Raw genomic sequence first — 26,101 nt, 5'->3', positions numbered from 1 at the left:
ACAAGGAGTGCAGGGAAGCATCCGAAAAGAAAGATGTGACCTAGGCCGCTGGAGTCTCTCCCCAGCCCAAGGTGGATTAATGCCACAACCAGACACTTTTCAGGCCTTTCCTTCATGGCAGTTTTATTCTTTAAATGTAAACCTTAGGCAAAATATCAGATCAAAGCAGCTCCTCCATCCACCATGGGTTACAGCTCCCAAAGGCTTTTCCTCTTGCCTTTCTCAGTGCTTAAAGGAAGACACATCCTTCTCTTCAATCTCCCTCTTCCAGGGCCTACTGCACGAGCCCCATCTTCCTCTCGCAGACCTATATAGGGATTACCTGACCCCTTCCCAGGTGTATCTGATAAGCAAACAGGGCTAGCTTGTATCAACCAGACAAACCTCCCTTAGATTTCAAAACCGGAAGTATGGAGAGTCTCTTAAACTCATTAGGTTGCTCCCACCCGTTTTATAATTTTCACTTAAAAAAACAAACTTCTTGCGTGTGCACTGCATGTCCCCTTCCAGGCCTGATCCACACAGGATGTGGATGTGCCCCAGCTCTCACTTCAAGAGTCTGGCTCTTTAGTTCAAGCTATACAGCCTCATGAGTTTAGTTCTGGAGTTCCTTGATTCAGACCCAAGATGTCAGGCATCACTCACAAAACTTAGAGGTTCAACCCACCGCTCTGACTGTAGTTCTATTTTTACTCTGAAAGACACAAGTAACAAGCATGTGCACATCTATGCAAAAACTGGGTGTACATTCACGAGCATGTATTTTCTGTTCATTGACCAGGACCACTGCACGCAGAGTTCCCTAATCATGAATGGCCACCGGATCCATGTACCGACAGATCCACCAGCCCTACCAAAAAAAAAAAAAAAAGCTCAAAAGCACACCTTCATATGACAGTTTCATTATTCTTATCTCAAAGCATTTAAAGACACTGGGTGGGTGGGTGCTTCTAGAGAATTAGTAAACACGTAGCTCTAACTGTGATCTGTGGTTTCGATACTTTGAAGCGATTAACATCCCATCATCCTGACACGTGGCAACTACTAGAAAAGGAGGAAAGGTCTTTTCCTCTCCTCACACGCTTCACAGTTTTGAAGAGTGTAGACTCTTCCTTTTATTTTTCTTTTATTGATATTAACATGTAAGGACAGAAAGAAAATTGTCATATTATCTGTGCACTCTATTACAAATCTTATAAGCAATTTTTCCTTTAAAATTAATAAATGTGTGGGGGCGCGTGTCACTTTACACATTTTAAGTCATAAGAAAACCATCAACCTGATAAATAAAGCAACACTCACTCACATAAAAAAGCCCACAATATTGTGTATTACTTCTTTATCTTAGCTTCTCCCAAAACTTACACATGCCATAGCAGCCTTCTGTACAGCACTCTCTATTTGCTAATATTATTTTACTGGGAGAGGGAAGAGAGGGACTTATTTTACCTCTCTAGATCTTAAGAATGACCAAAATACTTTTTCAAAGCCATCCAACCTGTCCCAATGTGATTCTCTCATATGATGCTTTCTTTACTAGGTTTTAAATTCCTTCACAGAGGGATTGTTCTTGTTTTACCAAAATCTGAGAACAATTCTTACAAACGGTAGTGATTTTAAAGAGGTCTAGGTCAGTGGTTCCCTGGGGATTCAGTTTAATTTAGACACATGCCATGAGGTCCAGTTTAAGTTTTTGTTTGAGTAGATTTTCAAGCAGACCAAAATAACCTCTAGTACTTCCAGAACAAGTGATTCTTTCCTAGTTTTCAGAGTAACAACCGTGTTAGTCTGTATTCGCAAAAAGAAAAGGAGTACTTGTGGCACCTTAGAGATTAACCAATTTATTTGAGCATAAGCTTTTGTGAGCTACAGCTCACTTCATCGGATGCATACTGTGGAAAATACATAAGATGTTTTTATACACACAGACCATGAAAAAATGGGTATTTATCACTACAAAAGGTTTTCTCTCCCCCCACCCCACTCTCCTGCTGGTAATAGCTTAACTAAAGTGATCACTCTCCTTACAATGTGTATGATAATCAAGGTGGGCCATTTCCAGCACAAATCCAGGGTTTAACAAGAACGTCTGAGGAACGGGTGGGGAGGGGAATAAACAAGGGGAAATAGGTTACTTTTTATAATGAATCAACCATTCCCAGTCTCTATTCAAGCCTAAATTAATTGTATCCAATTTGCAAATTAATTCCAATTCAGCAGTCTCTCGTTGGAGTCTGTTTTCAAAGTTTTTTTGTTGAAGGATAGTCACTTTGAGATCAGAAATCAAGTGACCAGAGAGATTGAAGTGTTCTCCTACTGGTTTATGAATGTTATAATTCTTGACATCTGATTTGTGTCCATTTATTCTTTTACGTAGAGACTGTCCAGTTTGCCCAATGTACATGGCTGTTTTTCTTGTGCTCTAATTTTGGGTCTTCGCCATCAATCTGGATTTTGCAGTTTGAGTGTATCAAGACATTCAGAGATTATGGGCTGGTCTCTACACTAACGCTATAAATTGATCTAAATTACACTAGTTCAGATATGTAAGTTATGTAACTGAAGTCGATGTAACTTAGGTTGGCTTACAGCAGTGTCTACACCGCACTATGTCAAAGGGAGGTGCTCCCCATCGACCTAGCATGTCTTCACCAGACCCAATAAATCAACACTGCTGCATCAATTGCAGCAGTGCGGATTTAGCTGTTATTATAGACATGGCCTAGGTATTTGACACCCAAGCTGAGCTTCTGCAACAAAGTGAAGATTTTTCAGCCCAAGTAGAATTGTACTGGCTATGTAAATATGGATCAGATATAATCAGTGCAACATATCCCCACTGAGAGGTACAGTTAGTGGTCTAAGTATAGAGTTGAAAGCCACTAGAATCTATAAATCCCTGAATGCCTGAAGTCTAACCTTAATTTCACCAACACCCTCAGTTGCCATGGACACAATATTTAACACATCTCAGTTTCCCTATCTGTAAAATGAAAAAAAATTATCTTTACTTTGCAGGAATATTGTAATGATTAATGAATGTTCATAAGACATTTTGAAGATGGAAATGCTACATTAAAGTGCCAGGTAGCATTAATGAGAAGGTATCTGATCAGGTAAAAGCTTAGTTTCCAAAGGTATTTGGGAAATAATGTTTTCAAGCCTTCTGCACCTTTATTTAAAAAGAGTTTCTCGTTACTAGAGACCAAGACCAAAAATGCTCAAACATGGCTACCTAAGGTTAGGCACCTAAATCACAGTGGCCTGATTTTCTGCTCTGAGCACCCAAAACTTATACGGACTGTAGGCATTCAGCATTTTTGAAAAATCAGGTCACGTTGATTTAGGGCCCTAACTTTAGATAGCTATGTCTGCAAACAGTGAACCACTCAGTGGTTCTGAGAAATTTATTACATCCAAAAGAATACTAAAATGTACATAATAAAATGCCATCACATTAAAAACAACAATAAATGGGTAAAAAATGAAAACATGGCTACAATTCATTTCTCTCTTCTCTTTGCTACCCATTCACAGGTTATGAGCTCAACTTATGCAGAGTGCAGTCTGACATCAGCAACTTCCCTCGAGTAAACTACAAGGCTGTATTCACTTTGAGCCATGTATTGTCTAATCTGTGAATCTATAATATGCTGTATAGGTTATCCTCAAACAGTGACCAGAGTGACACTGGCAGATCAGATGCCATCTCATGCCAAGGCCACTGGGCCTCACTGAACACTGACAAATGCAGAGCTGGAAACCAGTCTGGCTCACCTGTGTGTTAGCATTGTTAATATAGATATTAGAGTTATACAAATGTGTTGAGTGTTTAGACTTTATAGAATGCTTGTAGAATGCTGCATGTATTGCTTTTACTTATAGTATGTATCGCATATTATAAGTTAATGTTTAAGTGTTTGCTCTGTAACTATAAAAATGTTTGCTAAGACTGTCAAACTCCCGCAGACAGGGGAGAAGCATTACACAGGGCTGGTCTGCCCTACCATCTTAAGTCAATTTAACTTACAGCGCTCAGGGTGTGAAAAAGACACACCCTCCCCCCGAGTAATGCAGCTTACATCGACTTAAGCACTGTACGCACCAGCGCTATGTCGGCAGGAAATGCTCTCTCACCGACACAGCTTCCACCTTTCACAGAGGTGGAGTAATTATGCTGACGGGAGAGTGCTCTCCTGTCGGCACAGTGCATCTTCACCAGACGAACTACAGAGGTGCAGCTGTGCCAGTGTAGCGCCGTAGTGTAGACTTGCCCCAATGTTAAATACTAGTTTACCACAAGAGGCATTATCTCTTTCCCAACAAAAGAAGGCCCATGGACACCAGACAAGCCACTGTAGAACATCAATGGACAAAACACTTTATCGATTTCAGGGGTAGAGGGGAAGCAGAGGGCATGTGCACAAGCACTCATCCCATACCAGCTTGAATGCTGGGGAAGGGAATAAAAATCCCGGTTAAGGTGCAATTTTTATCCCTGTGCTGCTGGAACTCTGCTTGAGGGACTAAGATTTCAAGGGTCCCCAGCTGTTTAGCTTCAGTTAGTTCTACACAACATATAAAGCTTGCATATTATAGCAGCTACTATTACCTTTGGAACCTAAAACTGTATCTCATTCTCCACCTGAGGCACATTGCGCATACACTAGGAAGAGTTAGTTTATTATAGAATTGGCTACAAGCATTGTCTTTGGAGAGAGATCTAAGGTGCTCTTGACCTGGGGTAAGTGAGTGGGAGTTACCCGAGTACTGATGTGATTCTTGGTGTAAGGGACCATCTACCACAAAGGTCAAGCTTACCTGGTTGGCAAGATAGACTAGAGTGCCCAAAGGGGCTGTCTGTAACTCCATGTTAAGGCTGTTATAGTGCTTCAGAAGTTGACACTTGATACTTGGTTGGTGAAATCTAAGTACAGAAGACACAACCAGTTTGGGGTTCATGCACTGTTTCTTGACAGTCTGCCCTGGGGTTCGCACTAACCATCATGAGTCACTCCAGACAGCTTGACAGCAAGCATTTAGACTTTGACATAAAATCAGCATATTGTACCATGTATGCCCATTCATAACAGTGTCACTTTTATATTAGGATTACGTAAAGTTACAAATGTGTATTCTTAAAAATAAAGAATTGCAGAACACTATACTTTGAAATCCCTTCATAAGAAGATATGCACTAATCAATAGCTTTCTATTTACATTTTCCATCACATATTTTTTTATTGAACAAACATTTAAAGTATTATATTTACCCACCATTTCTGAAGACACACTTCATGGACTTGCCAATCTCCCCTCTGGGAGAAACCAACATCCCCCTGACATCAAATACTTTGTTAGTACTGTCACCACTCTGCCATGTAGTGGCAGATTTCCCACTAGGGGAGAAATCAGTAATGCTAGTCTGCATATTTTCCTGGTGTCTTTTGATTTATTTACTCTATATACAAGAGTCTTTGGACAGAGGTGGTCAAACAACATTCAAGCAAACTCCTCTTTCAGAAATCTCAGCCAAAAGACCAATAACCAGTTTCAAGGCAGCAGCTCTGCCCCAAGAACTGACGCTACTTAGAGATATCAAGACTGAGAGGAAACTCTCTTGCTATTTGCAACACCTTCCCCAAAAGTATCATAAAACAACAGTACATCATTTCTTCAAAGCCTGTACACTGCTTACATGATAAGAATTTGTACAACCTTGTAATAGCACCATCTGGTGACTCCTGGCATAACTATATTTTTAAACTGCTTCCCAAATAATAGCTATTTAGAAGAAAAAATAAAGGAATAGCATGATCTCACTTGTCAGAACACCAGTTCTACAACATATGGTTTGTGTGTACTGGTTCCCAAAAAATGTGTAACACTCCACATTTTATATATTCAATACAAGTCTGAAGGATTTTGTGGGAGGAAACATCTGACAAGTCCCTACTATAACAACAGTCTGAGAAAGAGGAAACCTGCACCTGCTTTACCAGTTCACAAATTCACACACATCCACTAAGATGGGAGTCTCAAACTGGGGATCGTGACCCCTCAGGTCGCAAGGTTATGATGGGGGGGATGGTGAGCCATCAGCCTCCAACCCAAGCATCGCTTCGCCTCCAACAGTTTTAATAGTGTTAAATATTTTTAAAGTGTTTTTAATGTATGGGCGGGTCACACTCAGAGGTTTGCTGTGTGAAAGGGGTCACCTATGCAAAAGTTTGAGAACCACTGCATCTTCATCAAGAAAAAAGATGAGTCAGAGACTGACAGATAAGGCTGCGAGTCTGTCATGGAGGTCATGGAAGTCATGGATTCCGTGACTTTCCGGGACCTCCATGACTTCTGCAGCAGCCAGTGTGGCTGGCCCAGGGGCCACCTGAGCAGCTCGGGTGGCCCCCGGGCCAGACACACTGACCGCTGCTGGGGCAGTCTCAGGCCACTGTGGCCCTGTCCCCCAGCAGCAGCAGGAGTTTGGGTGTGGGAGGGGGCTCAGGGCTGCGGCAGGGGGTTAGGGTGCGGTAAGGGTTCTGGGCAGCGCTGACCTCGGGGGGATTCCCTGGAAGAAGCAGCAACATGTCCCTCCCTCAGCTCCTAGGTGGAGGCGCGGCCAGGTGGCTCTGCGCGCTGCTTCCGCCCACAAGCGCCACCCCCGCAGCTCCCATTGGCCCTGGTTCCTGGCCAATGGGAGCTGCTGAGTGGGTGCTTGGGGCGGGGGCAGCGTGCGGACCCCGCCCCTGGCCTTACCTCCGACTCCATCTAGGTAGGGGCCGCAGGAATATGCTAGCCACTTTCTGGAGCCGCATGGAACTAGATAGGGAGCCTGCGAGCCCCCCCCCCCCCCAGCCCTCTTCTGCCCCCCAGCAGTAGTGGGAGTCCTCAGCCATGCACCACCGCCTGCCGCACCGCACCCCCAGCACCCCTGGGCTGCCCCCTGACCCACAGCACCCAAGTTTTAGTCAGGGGTATATAGTACAAGTCATGGACAGGTCACAGGCCATGAATTTTTGTTTACTGCTCATGACTTTTACTAAAAATACCCATGACTAAAATGTAGCCTTATTGATAGATACTAAGGCCAGAAGGGAGCATTATGATCATCTATTCGGCTTTCCTGTATAATACGGGCTATATAACTTCCCCAAAATCATTCCTATAGCAGATCTTTTAGAAAAACATCCAATCTTGATTTTAAAATTATCAGTGATGGAGACTCCACCACAACCCCTTGGTAAATTGTTCCAGTGGTTAATTACTCTCACTATTAAAAATGTGTGCCTTACTTCCAGTCTGACTTTGTCTAGCTTAATTTCCAGCCATTGGATTGTGTTATACCTTTCTCTACTAGATTAAGGAACTCGTTATTAAATGTTTGTTTCCCATGTAGATATTTATAGACTGTAATCAAGTCACCTCTTAATCTTCTCTCTGTTATGCTGAACAGATTGAGCCCCTTACGTTTATCAATATTAGGTATGTTTTCTAGTGATGTAATCATTCTCATGGCTCTTTGAACTCTCTCCAATTTATCATCATCCTTCTTGAACTGTGGACACCACAACTAGACACACATACTTCTGCAGCAGTCACACACCAGTGCCAAAGACAAAGGTAACACAACCTCTCTACTCCAGTCAAGATTCCCCTGTTTATGCATCTTTTTAAAAATCATTGCTTCCCAGAATAGTCTCTCCTATCCTGGAAGTATAGCCTACATTTTTGTTCCTACATGTATATATTTACATTTAGCTGTATTAAAACATATATTGTGAGCCCAGTTTACCAAGCAATCCAGATCGCTCTGAATCAGTGACCTGTCCTCTTCATTATTAATCACTCCCCTAATTTTTGTGTCATCTGCAAACTTTATCAGCGATGATTTTATGTTTCCTTCCTGGTTATTGATAAAAACAATTAAATAATGTTAAGAGTAGGGCCAAGAATCAATCCTGATGACAATTTGCCATTTACAGTTACATTGAGACCTATCAGCTAACCAGTTTTTAAAATATGTAATGTGTGCCACGATAATTTTATATCATTCTAGTTTTTTAAATCAAAATGTCATGCAATACAAGTCAAATGCTTTACAGAAGTTTAAGTATATTACATCAACAATTATCTTTATCAACTAAGCTTGTAATCTCATAAAAAAAGATATCAAGTTAGTTTGACAAGATTTATTTTCCATAAACCTATGTTGATTTGCATTAATTACATTACCCTTCTTTAATTCTTTATTAATCAAGTTCCATATCAGCCACTCCATTATTTTCCCCAGGATCAACGTCAGGCTGATAAGCCAATGATTCCTCAGGTTATCCTGTTCTCCCATTTTATAAACTGGCATAACATTAACTCCCTTCCAGTCTTCTGGAACTTCCCCAGTACTGCAAGCCTTGTGAAAATCAACATTAATGGTCCAGCACATTCTTCAGCCAGCTCTTTTAAAACTCTTGGATGCAAGTTATCTGGACCTGCTGATTTTAAAATGTCTAACTTTAGCCTCTGTTTAACATTGTCCAGAGATACTAGCGGAACAAAAGAGTGCTATCGTTACCATGTGATGACACCATATCTCTTTTTTCCCTAAATACAGAACAGAAATATTTATTGAACACTTCTGCCTTTTTTCTATTATTGATAATTCTACCATTTCCATCTAGTAATGGACGAATACCACTGTCAGGATTCTTTTTGTTCCTGTGTAGACTGTCGGTCCTTCATCAGTTGAGACTGAGCCGATCACAACACGTCTTCCAATCTTCTCTTGCTCTGGCCATCCTTCGTCATACTTGTCCATACCTCCTTGTCAGGAAGTCATCCCACCTCTTTGGAGGCCGACCACGTGGCCGTTTCTGTTCTCGCAGATACTACTCGGATATAGCTGCGGTCCATCTGTTGTCGCTGAGTCGGGCCACATGTCCCACCCACCGCATTTTGCTGAGCCTGCTTTCAACAACAACATCTCGCACTCCAGACTGCTGCCTAATTATTTCACTGGGGATGTGATCACAGAGCGAAATGCCCAAAAATGTCCGTTCCATCGCCCTCTGTGTGACAGACAGTTGATGTTCTTCAATCTTTGTCAGTGACCATGTTTCACTGATGTTTTCACTAACATCACTGGAAGCACGGTCAAGTTAAAAAGATTGGCACGAGTTATTTTGCTGATCTTTCCTTGGACTTTTGTTCCTAATATATTTTAAAACCTCCTTCTCTGTTTTACATAACTCTGCTAGCCATATATTTCCTCCTTGTATCCTTTTGCTTCCCTTATTTTTTTTTTACTATTCCTAACTTCTGATTTATATTCATTAATATCATTACAATCAACTTCAACTTTCTTCCATTTGTTATGTATTTTTATTTTCATTTTTTACAGCTGCCTTCAATTCCCCTCTAAACCAGGTCTTTGTATATTATTATTTTTTATTTTAAACAGACCAGCACACTTTTCTTCTTTGATTGTGGCTTTTTGGGCATCTTGTAAGGTGTTCTTAAATTAGTCCCAATTATCATTCATATTTTTCTGATTAAGGTCTTCCTCCTAGTTCATTTGGCTCATAATTGTTTTCAGCTTTATGAAATTGTGCAAATTAAAGTACCAAGTGTATATATACACATGACTGGTCTGGACTTTATTCTCCTTGCATATTATCAATATGATCAACTCATGATCACTTGTACCTAAGCTACCATTAATTTTTAGTTCTGTAATCAGTTCCTCTTTATCTGCAAGGACACAGTCTAATACAGAAATTCCTCGTGTTGTCTGAAACACTTTTTGAGTTAGGAAATTGTCACCTATTATGTTTAGAAATGCCAATTCCAATATGAATGTTACTTTGCTTTTTTATTATGAAGAAGTTTTTTTGGTTATACACAGAACTGGTGTTTAAATTCTATATGACTCCAATCAGAGCCTGAAAGCTTAGCAAGACAATGAGGTGTAACACTAACTGTGACAAATGACTATTGCCAGAGCTTGAAGTCTGTGGTTCATTCCTTTTTGTTCTTGTATAAGAAGCTTTCAGATATCTATGCTTCATCTTTTAGAATTGTTTATTTACCTTTGTAAACAGTCTTTTATTTTATTCTTTTATCTACTACCACTAGAAAAGGGTCCCCTGAATTCTAGCTTTCTTTCAGCCTCTTCCTCTCCATTGAAAGTTGTGTGTTTTTCTTTAACATCTTCTTAGCTCTTTTACTTTTATGCCCATTTTAATTAGCTGCTTAACAATAAAAAGGTAATAAGATTTGTTTTGTGGATGGAACTGCAACATGAGGCTAAACATGCTGAAATGGGTGAAAAGGAAATAATTACTATGAAAAATACTATAATAACTTGCACACCTCAAGTCCCCAGTCAAACCATTTTGTAAGATATTACAATGGCAATAGCTATCAAATCCCATTCTGTTTCAGACGCTGCACAGCTCTGTGCTCTAGCATGTATGTATGCTGCAGCTTAAGATACTAAGAGTGTGCAATGTACCTGTCAAACTACTCCAAGCCCCTTGCAATCTAGTAAACACAAGAGCTGAAGATGTACACTGTGTGGTGTAAGTTGCTGGCCCTTTATTCTGAACTCTAGAGGTGCAGAGGCTGCTCAATGCACATCTATTGTAATTCAATTTTCTCCTGGCTCTTCCCATCTTCCAAGTGCCACATTCCCCGTTCTTCTTTATGCAGACTTTTTGCAGTGTGTGTGCATGGCATTATTTAGAGTTTACCATGTTTCACAGAATTTAAGGCCAGAATAGATCATCTAGTCTGACTGGGTGTATATATCACAGGCCATAGTATTTCACCTAGGTACCCCAATATTAAGCCCAAAGACTTTATTGACACTAAAAGATTCTAGTCCTCAGGAAACTAAACTGTCTGCCACAGGCAGAGAACAGGAGACACTAAGGTGCTATCAATGCCTTGGACCCCTGCAATGGTAAGGAACTGATTAGAGGAGACATCCACAAATGATCCCAATAAGCAAACCACACTCTGTGCTACAGAGAGAGGTGAAAAAACTGCCATGGTTCCTTACAATCTGACCTGGGGGGAAATTCCTTCCTGACCCCAAATCTGGCAATGGGCAAGGCACATGAGCCAAGCATCCAGAAAGGATTCTCTGTAACACCACAGAGCACTGGTCCACCCTGTCTGGTGTCCCATCTTCAGTTAGGGTTGCCAACTTTCTAGTTGCACAAAACCGAACACCCTAGCACCGTCCCCTCCCCAAGGCCCCGCCCCCCGCTCACTACATTCTCCCTCCCACGGTGGTTCACTCTCCCCCACCCTCACTCACTTTCACTGGGCTGGGGCAGGGGGTTGGGGTGCAGGAGGGGGCTCCAGGCTGGGGGGTTGAGGCCGAGGGATTTAGAGTGTGGGAGGGGGCTGTGGTTTAAGGCAATGGGTTGGGGTGCAGGAGGGGCTGAGGGCTCTGGGCTGGGGGTGCTGGCTCTCGGATGGAGCCAGGGATGAGGGGTTTGAGGTGCAGGAGGGGGCTCCAGGCTCGGGGGTGGGGCTGAGGGATTCTGAGTGCAGGAGGGGGCTGCAAGGTGAGGCAGGGGCTTTGGCTTTGGGAGGGGGTGAGGGCTCTGGGCTGGGGCCAGGGATGAGGGTTTGGGGGTACAGGAGGGGGTTACAAGATAGGGGGTGGGGCCGAGGGATTCAGAGGGTGGGATGGGGCTGTGGGTTGAGGGAGGGGGTTGGTGTGCAGGAGGGGGTGAGGGCTCTGGGGTCAGGCCAGGGCCGAGGGGTTCAGGGTGTGGGAGTGGGCTCTGGGCTGGGGCAGGGGCTGGGGTGCAGGGGGGTGAGGGCTCTGGGCTGGAGGTGCAGGCTCTGCCGTGGGGCCAGGGATGAGGGGTTTGGGCTCACGGTTGAGGCATGGGCTTACCTCAGGCAGATCCTGGTCAGTGGCGCAGCGGGGAGGCCAAGGTACGCTAGCGGCCTGTCCAGGCACTACGCTGCGCATGCCCCAGAAACAGCCAGCAGGTCCGAGTCCGAGGCAGGGGTGGGGCCAGGAGGCTCCATGCGCCGTTCTCGCCCGCAGGCACTGCCCCCCCAGCTCTCATTGGCCAGTTTCCAGCCAATGGGAGTGTGAAGCTGGCGCTTGGGTTGAAGGCAGCATGCGGAGCCCCGTGGCCCTCCTGCCTAGGAGCTGACCTGCTGGCCACTTCCACTGCACAGCGTGCTGCCAGCCACGGCAAGTAGGGACTAGCCTGCCTTAGCGCCGCCCACTGGACTTTTAACAGCCTGGTTGGCAGTGCTGACTGGAACCCACGGGGTCCCTTTTCGACCGGGCGATCTGGTCAAAAACTGGACACCTGGTCACCCTATCTTCAGCTGAGGTTAATCTCGGATGCTTCAAAGAAAGGAAGAAGGAAAAAAATACAAATTATATTGCACTAGAAAAAAAATATACCTCTAGCCAATAAACTGTGCCTCGGGGGAAAATCCCTTCCTGACCCCTGCAGGTGACCAGTTGAAGCTCCGAAGCATGAGATTTTATAATAGTCATTATCTTAATGCACAAAAGTGTGATGCAGCCACATACCATAGGCCCTTTCCCCTCCAGCATTTAGGCTCTTCAGGTACTTTTTGCAATAATGTGCAAATATGAACATCCTGTGCTGTCTGCTAAAGCTTATCCCAATTTGAATGCCACTGTTTGCAAGATTTACCTCTTCATAGGATAGAATACCTTCGCCCTAAGATGCTTTACCTCTTTAATTTTAATCTGGTGAAAGCAAATCCTATTGCCTTCTGCATCCTGCTCAGATGCCTGCAATCCCCTACCTAGCACAAACAAAATTAATAAGAGAGAAAAGCCACTTGACTTTTGCTGTATGTCTGACATTTGAATCTGCATTTTACCAACTGATTATCTGGTCCTCTATCACTCTTGTTAAGTATGTGAAATGGGAATCTAAGGTGTACAATGCTTGAGAGACTACGGAAAAATTAAAAGCCACTCCTAATATAGAACTAACTCAGAGGATATTTCAAAAGGAAGTGTGGGGGAAATTTGGGAAATGATTTAAACAGCACTGAACAAAATGAAAATACATTTGGTTTGCTGTCTATGTATTAAGAAGAGAACCTCCTTGTTGGTGATAAATAAATAGTAATATTTTAATCTGGAAAAAATAGATTGAAGAACTATGCCACAGTAGAACTGGTATTTATTGAGAGCACACACAGACTATACTACGAAGACTATAAACATAGCATCAGACACTGCATTAGAAAAGCTAGCATGTGAGAAGACATTCATTTTCAGGTGTCATATTTTCCTCAAATAAAATACTGTCCCCCCTCCAAACATAACATGCAAGAGAAGGTTTGCAAGATCCATCTCAATTCTATCATCCTTTTAGCGTTCATCTTTTAAATCCAAAAAAAATTTGAAAACAAAAAAAGTTGATAAATATCTAAGCACAGAGTTTGCAAAACGCAAAGACAAAATGCAGACTGGCTGCACTGAGAATGGTTATTTCTAGCTGGTAAATATAGGGACCACTCACACCGCCATGTTCTTTTTTTTTTTTTTTTTTTAAATGAAAATATACAATGGCATCAACTGAACAAGAACTGATTTCCTACGTTGCAATTTGTGGGAACGTAACAATGCATGTAATTTTTTGCAGCTTTTTTAAAAAAATAGAAATACATCATAGCTGTTAGTCTGAACACTTTTCAGAACTCACAATATGATCATATTTTTAGGTGATAGTGAAATGTGCTTAAAATTTCAAATACCTCTAACAGGCTGTACTGGCCCTTTAAAGCTAGCACAGAAAGCCACTGGGGCCAGCACTATCCTGTTCAAGGATTTTTTGTAAGGAACATACCTGTGGGACAGTGAATATGGCTCAGTGTGAGGAAGTGGCCTCAGAAAGGCAGCTGGGAGTTGAGAAAGAAACCCTGTCACTGTTTTGGGCTCAAGGACACAATCCCAAAGTGCAGAGAGGGCTAGAACACCTCTCAGCCTGAGCAAGCGTCTGGGAACTGTTGCTCAGCACCTGACAAGGCACCCCAAAAGGGGGAGGAGTATTTAAGGATTTTCCATTACTCAGAGTCATGTGACTAAGTGAGAATCTCAGCTTTCATTTTTTTAGAGAGTTCTAGACCTCATGGGTTGCAGAGAAAGGCCTGGAAATATGGCCCGAGTATATTTCAAAGGTTTAAAATCAAGAAGGCAAATAAAAAACCCCAATTTTATTGTTTTTATAAAATTCCATTATTTTTAAGCCAATCTCATAATTTACTGAGGACTGAGTCATGGTTTTTGAACACTTTGGGATTGGCAATACCGAGCAGGCCCTTCTGGGCTGTCAGCTGAAGAACTGGGACAGAGAAGAGCCCAGATAGGGCAGTTTTGCTTTCTTGTTTTGAAGAGATTTCCCCATTGTATATTTGGCCTGCCAACCTGACCACAACAAGAAGAACTATCTGTTGGTTTCAAACAGACTCTAAAGTCATGGCTATTTTTATTCTTTTGCCTGTTACATCATCCATCTCAGATTGTATACTGTGCCCAATTTGTATCTGAGGCCCAGATCCACAAAGATACTTAGGTGCCTAAATCAAAGTCGTAGGTTCCACTGCGACCCACAAAACTTCCACTTGGCTACTGCCTAACCCTGTAGCCACCTAATCTCACTTGGTGCCCACATTTTTTCAATAAAGGTTTCTAGCTGACTGTGTTTCTACCTCCAAGCATATGCACTGCTGCCCCACTCTAGGTACTCAGGTACCTAAGTCCCAGAGCAATCCCAGAAGTGCGGGACGATACGTGTTTGTCTGCCTATCTTGCCCACTGGGCCCAATCCCGTAGGTGTGCTCAAGGGGCCACCTACCAGATCAGGTCCCATTCAAAATCTAGCCAAAAGGAGGAGATGGTACTGGTGCCCACCTTCTAACTTTTGTCCCAGTCGAGCACTCACCTTGTGATGTGGGAGACCAGTGTTCAATTCCCACCTCCACCTCAGGAGGAAAAATGATTTGAACAGGGCTCTCTCACCTCTCAAAAGAGTGCACTAACCACTGAGCTATAGATACTCTGATGTGAGGCTCGTTTGGTCTCTCCTGTTGAAGCCATTCCACTGTGTATAACTACTGAAAGAGTCATTGGGTCAGAGGGAGAATAAGCGTGACAGTGACTCCGTAGTCTGGTGGGTAGGGCACTCACCTGGGAGGTAGAAGACCTGGGCTCCATTCCACCTGTTCTAATGACTATTTCATTATTTAGCCAAAGTGGAACAGCTTCAACAGGAGAAACTGAAGGAGACGCACACCAGAATATTCCATAACTTAGTAGTCAGTGCACTCTCCTGAGAAATATGGGAAACCCCCATTCAAATCCTTTCTCCCCATTAGGCAGTGGGGGGGAATTTAACCTGGGTCTCCCACATTGCAGGTGAATGCTCTAACCACTGAGCTACAAATTATGAAGTGGGCACCACCTTGTCCTCCAGCCATTTTGTGTGGATTGAAGCAGACTCCTCACAAGACACTTTTCAGGCACCTACGCCACCTGACTCCAGGGGTTGGTCACTGACCAATGCAGAGGCAGTATACCTAAAATCCCTTTTTGGCTTGGTTATACAACCTCCAAGTGTTACCAAACGCTGTAGTGTCATCCATAGGTGCTTCTGCAAAATTCTTGGTTTCTGTTCCCAGGTTACCTGAAAACATTTTGGTGTGTAGCACTGTGAACATAATGCAGATATCAATATATTTTAAAGTGTATGTGTCTTGGCATTTAGCCAACAATGCCATGAGGCAGCGTGCCTCAGTTTCCCCTTCCACATAGCAGTCTAGATTGGTTATGCTTTCTCTGCTGTGCCAAGCTCTAAGCTTCTTTTCAGGTACTAGCTGAGAAGCAATATTCTTATAAGTCTTTCTTGTTGCCACTCAGTTTTGTACCAAAGATTTTTCCAAAAATCATGCATGTCACGTATCTTTGAAGTATTTACCACCAGTATCAAATTCTTTGTCTTAACCCACAGAGAGTGTAGTAAGAGACATAAAATTATCAGCAAATTCATGACAGAGAGGCACTTCCAAGTATTATTACCATACCATGCCCTCTGTCTACACAGATCAGTTTGTTCAGCATTTATTATTTCAGACACATTATAGCTCAAAGATATCTCATCATGGAATAGGGATTATACATTCTAATTCTAGAGTGTAAGACAATATATTCATGTAATGTTTAAGAAAAGCTTTGTAAATGAGTTCTAGTAGTTCATGGATTAGGGACCAAATCTTATGGGGTTCCAGGGGCTTCTGTATAGATTATTTCGGTTAATCATTCTATCTAATCATTCTAATCATCTATCAGCAAGTTAAAGAAGTATGGGCTGGATGAATGCACTGTAAGGTGGGTAGAAAGTTGGCTAGATTGTCGGGCTCAACAGGTAGTGATCCATATCTAGTTGGCAGCCGGTGTCAAGTGGAGTGCCCCAAGGATCGGTCCTGGGACCGGTTTTGTTCAATATCTTCATAAATGATCTGGAGGATGGTGTGGATTGCACTCTCAGCAAATTTGCAGATGATACTAAACTGGGAGGAGTGGTAGATACGCTGGAGGGCAGGGATAGGACACAGAGGGACCTAGACAAATTGGAGGATTGGGCCAAAAGAAATCTGATGAGGTTCAATAAGGATAAGTGCAGGGTCCTGCACTTAGGACGGAAGAACCCAATGCACCGCTACAGACTAGGGGCCGAATGGCTAGGCAGCAGTTCTGCGGAAAAGGACCTAGGGGTGACAGTGGACGAGAAGCTGGATATGAGTCAGCAGTGTGCCCTTGTTGCCAAGAAGGCCAATGGCATTTTGGGATGTATAAGTAGGGGCATAGCGAGCAGATCGAGGGACTGGATCGTCCCCCTCTATTCGACATTGGTGAGGCCTCATCTGGAGTACTGTGTCCAGTTTTGGGCCCCACACTACAAGAAGGATGTGGATAAATTGGAGAGAGTCCAGCGAAGGGCAACAAAAATGATTAGGGGTCTGGAATACATGACTTATGAGGAGAGGCTGAGGGAACTAGGATTGTTTAGTCTGCGGAAGAGAAGAATGAGGGGGGATTTGATAGCTGCTTTCAATTACCTGAGAGGTGGTTCCAGAGAGGATGGTTCTAGACTATTCTCAGTGGTAGAAGAGGACAGGACAAGGAGTAATGGTCTCAAGTTGCAGTGGGGGAGGTTTAGGTTGGATATTAGGAAAAACTTTTTCACTAGGAGGGTGGTGAAACACTGGAATGCGTTACCTAGGGAGGTGGTAGAATCTCCTTCCTTAGAAGTTTTTAAAGATCAGGCTTGACAAAGCCCTGGCTGGGATGATTTAATTGGGGATTGGTCCTGCTTTGAGCAGGGGGTTGGACTAGATGACCTCCTGAGGTCCCTTCCAACCCTGATATTCTATGATTCTATGATACCCAATGGGAGTCAGTGCTCAATCTAGAAGATACCACCAGAGATGATTAGTTTTTCAGTTCTCAAACTGTGGATTTGTGTCTCCAGAGATAACATGCTTCTTAGCAAAAATGTTTTTAAATAAATAAATATATAGAGGTGAGAAACAACAGCCCTCAACCCTATTGTCCCTCTGCAAATTTGTGTATACAGAGTCAATCCCTTACCTCTCTCTAAAAGTGCAAAGTTTCAAAAAGTTCAATGAACAGAAGATTGTTGGGGGCAGAATAGATCTGGACAAGGAGAAGAAGTCTGGAAATAAATGTGAGAAGGGAGGGACAGGCAGTAGAAACAAAAGTGAAACTTTGATCAGCATATTCCAGAAGTCTTGAGGTCTTTCTGAGTGTAGAATTCATTGATTTGAGATCTACTATACCATTCTCTCACTAGACGGGAAAACCTATAATGACAGCAGGCCGTAAAAGAGACCTGGTTTGGGAATATTTTAAGGAAGTTTCTCTACCTGTGGGTAAGACAGGCATGCGTGCACAATGCAAACAGTGCAACAAAGAAATGCAAGGCCTGGTTTCCCAAATGAAACAACATCATGAGAAGCATTCCTTCTCAGGAGGAAGCTGCACTGAAGATGATGAAAGGAACATGTCTGAACATGCAGGATCTTCAGGTTGGTAAACTTTTTTGTTTAATACTTCTTTCTTAAGGACTGCCTGTCTTCCTTCTGGACTATTCTTGAATTCTCATGTTTGAGCAAAATATATAGTTGTTACTCTATGGTACTATCATTTTAGATGCAGTTGTGATAAAAAATAAATAGCTGAAATAGGCAGATCTTCCATTTACAATTTCACCTTTAAAGTAGTACTGAGTATCAGTGAATGCAATGAGCAGGGCCGTCCTTACCCATACGCAAAGTACGCAGCTGCATAGGGCACCAGGAAATTTGGTGCCAAATTTCCTGGTGCCCTGTGCAGCTGCATGCTGCTCCAGCCCCTGCTCCGCCTCTTCCCCATGGTCCCTGCCCCAACCCCACTTCTTCCTGACCCTACCCCAACCCCAGCCCCACCTCTTCCCCCCCCCCAGCCCTGCCCCCACTCCTCTCAGCAGTGCGGGCAGGACTGGACCTGCACTCACCCATGGCGGGAAGTGCAGCAACCCAGCCCCAGCCACGCTGCCGGTGAGTGCTAGAGGGTGGTTCCCCCCCCTTCCCCCAAGCCAGCCCTGCTCCCTCAGCAGAGGCCTGGGGCCCCAACACACTCCCCACAGGGGGTCTGCATAGGGCCCCAGAATAGCTAGGGACAGCCCTGGCAATGAGTAATACTAAATGAGCAATATGGTAACAATAATTAAATAACTGTATTGATTTATTTTGTTTAGGAGAATCCATCCTCAACATACAGGATTCTGAAGACAATCCACCTGCAAGGTCACCATCATTTTCTATAGTTTCAGTTATCTGCCAATGATAGTGTTTCAGTCACATCATATATGTCACATAGCCACAGCATATCACCTGTAGCAAAAAGAAAAAAAAAAAATCTGCATCATCGAGAAAAAAACATAGATAAATTTGTGATAAGAACCAGCAGATTACAAAAAGAGGTAATTGATGAAAAAATTGCCTGGTTTGTTTATGTAACAAACTCTCCTTTCCAGATGTTTGAGAACCCACACTTCATTAACATGGTTCAGTCATTAAGACCAGGATACAGTCCACCCAACAGAGCAGATGTTGCAGGAAAATTGCTGGATCAAGTGTATGAAAGAGAAATTGAGCAGTGTGCTAAAGGTCTAGAGGGTGAAATTGTTAACCTGAGTCTTGATGGGTGGAGCAATGTCCACAATGATCCTGTTGTATGTGCTTGTGTGACAACAGAAGAAGGGAATGTCTTCCTTACAGAAACAACTGATACATCAGGAAATGCACACACAGCAGAATACTAACAAGAAGTAACAGTAAAAGCTATAACAAACTGTGGGGAAAAAAATCCAAATGTCTAGTATGCAGCTTGGTCACAGACAATGCTGCAAACGTGTCCAAGATGAGAAGAAATTATTTAGAAGAGAGTGAAAAAAGAGTCCCAAGCTAATAACATACGGTTGCAGTGCTCATTTGTGTTCCAGAAATAAAGGCAAATGTTGTTGAAATTGCAAAATGCTTCCATAACAATCACTTTGCAGCAGCCGCTCTGAAAAAAGTGGGAGGAACCAAGCGAACTCTCCCACAAGACGTGCGATAGAAGTCAGTAGTGGACTGTTTAGAACACGATATCAAGAACTGGCCTAATCTGATGACAGTTTGTGAACAAAATCGTGAAAAAATAGATGGCACTGTCACAGCCAAAGTTCTCACCATTGGGCTGAAGACAAATGTTGAACACATGCTGAGAACCCTGAAGTTTCTGTAGCCTTGAACAAAATGCAGGGAAATAGCAGTTTTGTTGCTGACGCTGTTGAAATTTGGAAGGAACTGAGATAGATGTTGAAAAGAGAAATATTCAATGACAGAGTTAAATTACAAGCATTAAAAAAACAAATGGGACAAGCACTATCTCCAGCTCATTATCTCGCAAAAATTCTCAATACTCAGTACCAGGGTCAAACCTTAACTGCTGAAGAAGAGGAGTTGGCTATGACATGGACATCCAGCAATCATCCCTCCATAATGCCAACTATAATAAACTTCAGAGATAAGGGTGAACCATTCAAGAAATATATGTTTGCTGATAATGTTTTAAAGAATGTCACACCCGTGAATTGGTGGAAGTCACTTAAGCACTTGGATTCAGAGACAGTTGAAGCGATAATCTCACTTTTAACAGCAGTAGCTTCTTCTGCCAGTGTAGAAAGAATACTTTCTTCTTTTGGACTAATTCATCCCAAATTAAGAAATCGTTTGGGACCTGAAAAAGCAAGAAAGCTTATTTTTCTTTTCCAGATTATGAACAAACAGGAAAATGAAGGTGAAGACGATTGAGTTAGCTGCAGAAGCCAATATTTTAAGTTTCTCATGTTGACCTCGCTGACACAGTCTATTTAATTTTGGGGTTTTTTAAAATAGATTTCATTTAACTATTTTAGTTAAAAACAATTTTAACAAAAACAAACCTGATTTTAAAAAACTTGGATGTTTAACTAAATTAAAAAATTCTTATGCTTGTTTTGTTAAAATATTATGTGTTTTCTGTTGAAGAAAAAAATCCAGAATACATAACATTGTTGTTTTAGTTAAATAAAACAATTTAAATGTCTGTCAGGTGATGTTCTCCTCCTAATACAGGATAGCAAGAAAATCCCCCAAATATTAACGATTAATCTGTTGAATTGGAGATAGTTCACCTCCCAACGATTTCATAAATATCTGCTTCAATTACCTTTGCTAAATGAAATAACCAAACAATCATTCATTTTCTGATATAGATGTAAAACTAATCTGAACAGTTTTCAAAATAAACCACTTTAAAAATGTATAGTGTGTACCTTCTAAAAATGAAACCTACATCTATCTCTGAGTTGTGAAGAATACCGGTGTGTATTAAGGTTATAACAGCCACAAAAATGCACTTTTATGTAGAAATCCATGATTAAATCGAGTCTTCCTGACTAGTGATTTTAATCAATTTGATTTAAATCAAATCCACCCTGAAGGAAAGGGTGTATGGGGACCTTGTATGTTACTGGCCTACACCCTGTGGATTTGCATTTCTTCTCCAGGGTTAAGCCCATGCGAAGAATCCACCCTCCAGCCCCCACCTTAAAAGGACAAAGTCGGTTTTCTCAAGTACAAACATTTTTCAATAGTGGAACCTGGACTAGGGTGCCCTTGGTCACCCCTCTCTCTGTTCCCCAGAGGTCAGCTGTATGGCTGCTCCCCTCAGGGAGGTCAGTTACACAGTTCTCTGTTAAAACCTGAGCCACAAGTGAGGCACCTAGGAGTGCAGATGCAGATCCAGCAAATTTCTCCTGGGTAAACCCTCTCCTGTAATAAGTGGGGAGACACTCCTATACTCCCCCACATTCCTTCTTACATCTTTCTCCAGGCCACCCTCTAAGGCACACACTTGTGTTCTCTAGAGCGGAATCTGCCCCCTGTTCAGCCATGGGCTCACAGCTAACAGCAGAAACAGACCCCTCACTGGTAAGCTTTGTACCCTCTTCCCTCTTCGAATTGGGTTTGCCTCCAAACACAGAGTCCACGGAATCCTTAACCACCGCAGCGGTCCCCAGGATTCCACCCCCTTTCTCTGGGCTTTCTGCTATGACACATTTTCCCATGCATTATAGAGTGAGTTCTGTTCCTTGCTTAACTGCCACATCCTGGCAGCCAGCAACCTGGACAGACTCCCTGCTAAAAGAAAAGGAGTATTTGTGGCACCTTAGAGACTAACAAATTTATTTGAGCATAAGCTTTTGTGAGCTACAGCTCACTTCACTGTATGCATCCGATGAAGTGAGCTGTAACTCACGAAAGCTTATGCTCAAATAAATTTGTTAGTCTCTAAGGTGCCACAAATACTCCTTTTCTTTTTGCGGATACAGACTAACACGGCTGCTATTCTGAGACTCCCTACTGTCAGGCAAAACACTCCCATCCCCTGAGGGAAAAGCCGCCTGACTGGAGCTAGTTTTACAGAACTCCACCTTTGGTAGCAAATTGCTTTGCAGGGCTGTAAAGGAATTAAAGAGACACTCTCCCTTTTCCTCAGCAGTTTCTGTAGCTTTGCTCCTTCACACTGGGGTTCAGCACAAGATTCCTCCTGGCTTCTGATAGACCCCTGGACAGCCCTAGCCACATTAAAAAAGTCATTCCCCAAAAGATTTTGTGTAGGATTCTGAGGGACTGCAGCAATAGTTAATTCAGCTTGCAAATCCCCAGTTTCCACGTGCACTTTAGCCAAAGGCACAAGGATTTTGTGATCTCCTACTAACAAAAGCTCTGCCATCTGGTCTTGGCAGTATGTCCTTCTCCTGAACCAGGTCTATCCTGACCACAGAGATTTCTGCACCAGTATCTTTCCATGCAGGGAGTTCCTTGCCATTTATTCTGACAGCCTTCATGTGCTTACTGCCTGGCTGTGCAGTGGCAACCTTTACAAATTCTATGTGGTAAGTGGCAACTGCTTGAGGTGCCTCTGTACTCTGGGTAACAGCATTTCCATGAGTTGGCTGCTGCCTGTTCCCACTCAGCACAAGGCATTTATTCCTCAGGTGCTCAGTGGAATTGCGATAGCAGCTTCTAGGCTCTTCTGCTTTTACAGGAGATTTGGGACGAGGAATGAACTTGGGGAAGGTGAGCGTCCAGCCTCCCATCCACCTTCCTTCATCCCAGGCGTAAAATGGGGACCTTTAACCCCTCTGCCTGTGATTTATTCCTACTAGGTACTTGGGATTGCTCAAATTTATCAGCATAAGCTGCAAGTTCATTGGCTGTTTCCACCTTTTTATCCGATAAACACTGCTTTACATCATCATTAGACATATTCAGGAACTGTTCCTGAGCAACCAAATCACACATTCCTTCAAAGTTTATAATACCTTTTCCCCTCACCCACTTATCCAGTAGATCTCTCATTTGCTTCACATAAGCCACATTATTTAATCCAGCCCCTCTCTTAAGGCTTCTAAATTTTACTCTAAAAGTGTCAGGTGTAATCTGAAACTATTTCAAAACCAATTCCTTAAATTTACCATAATTGGAAGCATCACCCTTTGGCATCTTATTGAATATGTCCAAAGCTCTCCCAGTCAATTTTGCACCCAAAGTGGTCATCTTTTGATCATCAGGAATTGCATGGAGCAGGCACAGCCTCTCAAAGGTGATGAAGTATTTAGCAATATCACCAGATTCACTATATGGTGGATGTAACCGCTCCCACTAGTGGACTTTTATTTCTAAAGGGTCAGGGAGTATATTTATAACCGCTGTGCCAAGCCTCCACAAGACAAGGACCATGCTATACTTTAACACCAACACTCGGCCACAAGTTATGGCAAACATCCAACAGGACCATTCTTTGTTGCTGGATCTACCAGAAAGCTTGTAGTTGTTTAAAATTAGTTAACTATATAAAAAAAAATGATTTTCTAAGTGCATCTTCCCAACACTCTAACACGTCTTATAGGAGATCAGAAATAAGGTGCCTCGCTTCCTGGTTTGCCAGTGGCTAGAAAAGCTACACCACCTTTTCACTACCCTTTCACCATTGAAAGAAGAACAGGAGTACTTGTGGCACCTTGGAGACTAACAAATGTATTTGAGCATAAGCTTTCGTGGGCTACAGCCCACTTCATTGGATGCATGCAGTGGAAAATACAGTAGAACGATTTTATATACACAGAGAACATGAAACAATGGGTGTTACCATACACACTATAACGAGAGTGATCAATTAAGGTGAGCTATTACCAGCAGGAGAGGAAAAAAAATTTTGTAGTGATAATCAAGATGGGCCATTTCCAGCAGTTGACAAGAACATGTGAGGAACGGGGGGTAAGGGGGAATAAACGTGGGGAAATAGTTTTACTTTGTATAATGACACATCCACTCCCAGTCTTTATTCAAGCCTAACTTAATGGTGTCCAGTTTGGAAATTAATTCCAATTCAGCAGTCTCTCACTGGAGTCTGGATTTGAAGTTTTTTTATTGCAACATTGCAATTTTTAGGTCTGTAATCGAGTGACCAAAGAGATTGAAGTGTTCTCCGACTGGTTTTTGAATGTTATAATTCTTGACGTCTGATTGTGTCCATTTATTCTTTTACGTAGAGACTGTCCAGTTTGGCCAATGTACATGGCAGAGGGGCATTGCCGGCACATGATGGCATATATCACATTGGTAGATGTGCAGGTGAACAAGCCTCTGACAGTGTGGTTGATCAGGCCCTATGATGGTGTCCCCTGAATAGATGTGTGCACAACTGTGTTCTGCCATAGTTTATCAAAGAATTACCTGTGTAATTCCCATTACTATTAATAAAAATTACATGTAAAAATCCCAATACAATTACTGCATAAAGCAATTATTTTGGAATACAATACTGGAAATATTCTCTCCAAATGTTATAAAACACTAAAAAATGTCCAAAGTCATTATTAAAAATGCATTCCATACCATGCCACCCAGCGTTGCTGTATGAATAAGTAGTAACTGGTTTTCAAATTTTAGTAAAAATATTTTAATGAAATTTTTCACCGTTATGCTACCCGCTCCAATTTTATGCTACTTGTTCAGTTTTATGCTACTTGTGAGCTGAAGACTTTTCTCTCCCCATCTTTTAGCATTACATATGTAGAGCCCTGCAAATCCTGGATATCCGCTTCACATCCACAGATGCGGATATCCGCGAACCATTTTTGCAGTTAGTGGATCAGATACAGATACAACCTCGCAGGGCTCTACTCACTGGAGGCGCCTGGCCCACAGCGTCCAGCTCAGGCAGTCCAGGGGGCTCAGCGTGCTCGGAGCTGGCAGCCAGTGGCTGGGCGGCAGGCCAGAGTCGGGACTGTCCAGCACCCACTCACCGCACCACTTCCTGTCCAACAGCTCGGCCCCTTGGGCAGCGCCAGCATCCCTACCACGGCCTGGCCAGGCAGCACTGGCCGTGCTCCCAGTCCTGGGCTTGCCAATTCCTGGGCAGCAGGGCCCGCCCCCCACCACAGGTATTGGAGTAGGCGGGGCCCTGGCGCCCCCACTCCTTCACTTCACTGTGATGCAAAACGCACTGCTGCTGCCATGTGACATCGCTCGCGAGCCCTCAGGAGCAGCACGCAATGTGACGCCCCTTCCCCCCAGCCTTCCCCAGTGCTGTCCCTTCTCCTCAAGACCCCATCCTCACGCTGCCTCTTCTCTGCGAGACCCCACCTCCCCACTCACTCCCTTCCCCCACTCCCCCTGCTAGCCCTTGTGAGATGACTTGCTGCTGCGGGTGCAGATGCGGATGCAGGTAAAACACAGCTAGCCGATCGCAGGTTGATCCTGGTGGATGTTCATCGGATGCAGATCCACATTTTTGTATCTGCGCAGGGCTCTATACATATGGGACTCACCAGTGTTCTTTTGAGATCTGTAAGTCCTGCCCGAGAGGAGGAGCATAAGATGAGTTCAGCACATTACACTGGTGTTGAAGATGGTCAGAGAGAATCTGAGAAACACAACTCTTGTGTGTGTAATCATGTTTTATTGTACAGAATTCAGTAATAAACAGGATCTGAAAGCCAAGACTGTAACTATGTGTGTGTGGAAGAACTGCTACTCCAGTATGTGAAAAACAAAATTATGCAAAAACAAAAAGACATTGAGACCTCTCTCCTCCGTAGAACTGACACATTTATTGACTCTAGATGATTAGGTCACCTAAAGACCTGTACGTGACACGAATGGTAAACCCTCCTGAGGGTTTTCACAACAATTTTTGAAGACAGGTGTCTCCTCAGCATGTACACAAGAGAAAGAGAGGGAGGTGCAATGTACTTTTACAGCCCAAACACAAAGGCTCCTTAAGTAGTAAATGATCACTTTAATCTAAACTGATCAAATACTTAACTCTGCTGTTTGGTAAGGCGATATACTTATGAGGATTAAGTGAATAATTTTGGAAACATACAATTTAACCTTGTTTGCTAATGAACTTTTGATATTCCGGGAT

At 43.0% G+C, this 26,101-nt stretch overlaps 1 protein-coding gene across 11 annotated transcripts in view; it reads right to left on the bottom strand.

The window, feature by feature from the left end:
* OSBPL6 (oxysterol binding protein like 6) overlaps window positions 1-26,101 on the bottom strand; it is a 199,747-nt gene that overhangs the window by 160,484 nt on the left and 13,162 nt on the right. The gene's annotated exons all lie outside the window — the stretch shown is intronic.

Source organism: Caretta caretta, chromosome 11 (assembly GCF_965140235.1).
Source record: "Caretta caretta isolate rCarCar2 chromosome 11, rCarCar1.hap1, whole genome shotgun sequence".
Lineage (NCBI taxonomy): Eukaryota > Metazoa > Chordata > Testudines > Cheloniidae > Caretta > Caretta caretta.
Note: the sequence above shows the minus strand (reverse complement) of the source record. Positions and strands in the feature narration are given on the sequence as shown.